General features: G+C 43.6%; 1 long non-coding RNA gene across 1 annotated transcript in view; it reads right to left on the bottom strand.

The window, feature by feature from the left end:
* The window catches only part of LOC112550472, a 61,872-nt gene extending 60,443 nt beyond the window's left edge, over positions 1-1,429 (bottom strand). Inside the window, exon 1 of the long non-coding RNA XR_003094342.1 lies at positions 1,178-1,429. This is a non-coding gene — a long non-coding RNA (uncharacterized LOC112550472). The remainder of the gene's footprint in view (positions 1-1,177) is intronic.
* Between the last annotated feature and the right edge of the window lie 2,063 nt (positions 1,430-3,492).

Genomic DNA, 3,492 nt, shown 5'->3' with positions numbered 1-3,492 from the left:
CTTTCCCTTGTTCCTTACACATCTCTTGTCCCTATTTCTCTTTCTTTCTGGCACACCTCCTTCTATTCTCTGCAGAGCTGGTTTAGATAGTGCTGCTAAAGCTGTGGCTGCATGAACCCCTGGAAGTATAGGATTCCCAGCCTTCTAAGGGTGGGTTGAAATGCTTGTGTGATGTTTACTGCTCCTATTCCAGAGCCACACGGTATAGGATAGGTATACTTCATTCTGTCGGAGCTCTGTCAGGGTAACTTGAGCTTCCTGGTGACTCTTTACATTGATCACCGCCCAGGCACAGACTCCCCTTACCCTCCTGTTTAATAGGAAATTTGCATGATTTCCTCAGTTGCCTCCACACACACACACACACCAGTTCTGGGAATTATTTTTATTACAACTGCTACTTTACTGTGCAACATAGGCTCCAGGCATGGACCAGAACCCCCATGTGCTTCGTGCAATGCAAACAAATTACAGAAAGACAACCCCTTCCTAAAAGGTTATCAGCTAGGTATGAGATGAGAGACCACAGATGGCTACAGTCAGGTAAGTACAAGGAAAGGGAGAGGCCATAATACAGAGTTTATTTGGATAAGCTCCACCTTGACCCTTATTCTCCAAACTGGCCTGGCATAAGCATTGGGTAGGTATGGGGAGAAGATTGCACACTGACTTTGGCCTTTGCTTCTTTGCACTATCATGTCTGTTCACAGGGGCTCTTTTCCCTGCTTCATTTTGGGATCTCTTCCCCTTGCCCCACCCTCCAGTTCTTCTGTCTTTGCCCTTGTTTAGTTTGAGCTCTCTCTCTCACTTAAACTGTTTGTTTAATCCCTGAACTCTCTTTCCTTCTGGCCACAGCAGCTGCTGTTAACCAGTCCCTTGTTGCTCCTTAGGTTTATGTCTCCACCCCCTCTCACACATTCCTCACTCCATCCCCAACTCTTCCCATCTCAATACCTGATTTCTCCCACATTCTCCGTTTCTCCCTCCCATACTCATTATGTCTCTTTCCTTCTTCCCTTTCCCTTGTGCTTTCCTTGTGAGGAGGTAGCAGCTGATCTCTCTGTATGCTGTCACCCAGCTGCTTTGCTCTCGTGCTTTGCACTGTATAAGTGACGCATTACAGCAGAGCAGGGAACATGGAAGAGATAAGAGTCAGTGCACAAAAAGGAAAACTCACCCCAAATGCCCTCTAGCAGCAGTGCCTCACCCATCGCAGGGATTGTATAAAAAGGGACTGTTTTTCATTAGCAGGTAGCGCATTAGTTCCCCACTTCAGCACTGGGCAGTAGGAATGGAGACATTAGCCAACCTAGAGACAAGGAAGCACCCCTGTACAACAGCATGTGTTGCACTGGTCTAGGACTGCCTATGACTATCTAAGCCAAAGTTCAGATGAAGGGCAGCAATGTAGCCAGAAAGTCATGTGGCTCTCATGTTGGTTAGTATGTCACTTTGAACAGCTCTTATCTGATATTATTATGACTAACCCAGTGCTGACAGCATGGAACAGATTACAGAAACCATGTGATGATTATTTAAGGCATCACTGAGTATAACATACAGCTAATATTAACCCATTCTTTCCGGAATAGCTTTACTTGTAAATTATACTTGTAGAAAGGGCTTTTCTGAGAGGACATGTGGTAGCTATGTTCACGTGTATTTCCATAGTGTAGATGACAAGTCTTTTTAATCATTTGCCTGGAGCATAGATTTGTGGACTGCAATTGTACAGCTTGCTTTTTTCTTTTTTTTAAATAATATCCGTTGTGGCAGGTGCACATATTTCAGTACTTCTTTTAAGAGCACGTGCCAATAAAATTCAGAAGCCTTTCTGTTTTGTTATGGTTGATCTTTAAAGTTATTGAGAACTCCACTGAAGTCATATCTGGCGAAATAGACTTTCAGTGTTCTACATAAATGTCAGCAGTGAGAAGGTGATACTTTCCAAGAGGCAGTGATTTGCACATTGAATGGGAGTGTGAGGCGAACACACATATTGTACCCTTTAAACAGTCTGACACCTGCATGGGGTATTTCAAAGCAATGCCAAAATGCAGTGTTATATAAAGTGCAGAAGAGGCCGTGACTGCTAAACTGTTTTGACAAATATGATAATGCAGCACATGATGATATTAAGTGAGGCTTCTGCTTTACCTCCGTTGAGCAAGGTATTAATCATGAGTAAAAAGAATGGGTCAAATCCTGCTTTTGTACTAATTTAGATAGTCCTGGGTATAAATGGATTAAGTCCTTCTTGTGGAAGCATGTACATGCATAGCATTACTGGTGGGAGTAATTGCAGTGGAACTGTTCCTGGCAGCAAAGTTACAGGAGCATTCAAAGAGAGTTAACAATAAAGTACTTGCAGGATTGGGACCTAACTTCATTTCCCTAAAAGGAGGTGTGTGTGTCTGCCAAATATAGGCTGCACACAGTGAATGAACTGTGGATACCTTTGAGCTTGCATGTGTTTGAGGGTTGCTGCAGATGCCGTGTGAGGCATTCCCTCTCTGGAGGTGGAGCGTGCTGTTTGAAAAGCATGGCTGTCTTTTGCCAGCAGAGGGGGAATAACTTAAGTTTGTAAGATTCTGATGCTGGTTATTTGGGAGCTAGCAATAGGAACTACAGACTTCAGAAAGTTTATGCAAGGGGATCATTTTTCTTTTATATTCCTGTGAATAGAGTGGTGTGAAATCAGCATTATCATATGCAGTTTTCCTGTACTTTTGAGGTCAATAGAAATATTGCTGGAAAGGAACAGGAGCAAATCTGCTAGGAAGATAATACGATGGATGGTGGCTATAACCTGCCAGATCCTGACTCGTCATACTCCCCTGTTTCCCTTCTTTCTTCTAATTGCAAAGGCTCAGTCCAACTTCCAAAGGTCTGGGAAGGATTCAGTTTATACAAATCATCCCTTCTATTTTGCATGTATTGATCACTTTTGATCTCCATGTAGGTGCATCTCCAGGGGGATGATCTGAGGGAGTAAGGATGCAAAATATGGTCTAGAGCAGCAGTTCCCAAACTGTGGGTTTACGGCCCCAAATGGTGTTGCAACTTCAGCAAATGGGGCTACGGGGGTGGAGGGCTGTGGGTTCAGAGTGGGGGGGCCATGCTGAGGAAATGGGGCCATAAATGGGATCATGCCGAGGAAAAGTTTGGGAAGCACTGGTCTAGAGGTTTGTGTGACTAGTTGTGGGTGAACCTCCACAGGATTAGAGACTGGACTTGAAGTGTCCAAAACCCAAATCCTTCTCTGAACCATTGAGACCATCTCAGAGAGAGTCTTCCTTGTGAGATATGTTTCCCTTTCTATTTTGTTTGTGGAGAATGTGACAGTACCACAAGAATGGCTGAACTGCAGTATTCTGTTTCCTCTTCCAGCCAAACTATGAAGTGCGTAAGTATGAGGAAATGAAACAAATGAATATTAGCTGAACTTAAAATAAAAGTCAGTTTGATCTTTGGGCAATGGTTTAGCTCTAT

The sequence above is a fragment of the Alligator sinensis genome, unplaced genomic scaffold, assembly GCF_000455745.1.
Source record: "Alligator sinensis unplaced genomic scaffold, ASM45574v1 scaffold745_1, whole genome shotgun sequence".
In the NCBI taxonomy this organism is placed as follows: Eukaryota; Metazoa; Chordata; order Crocodylia; family Alligatoridae; genus Alligator; species Alligator sinensis.
This window is presented reverse-complemented; position numbering and strand designations above follow the sequence as displayed.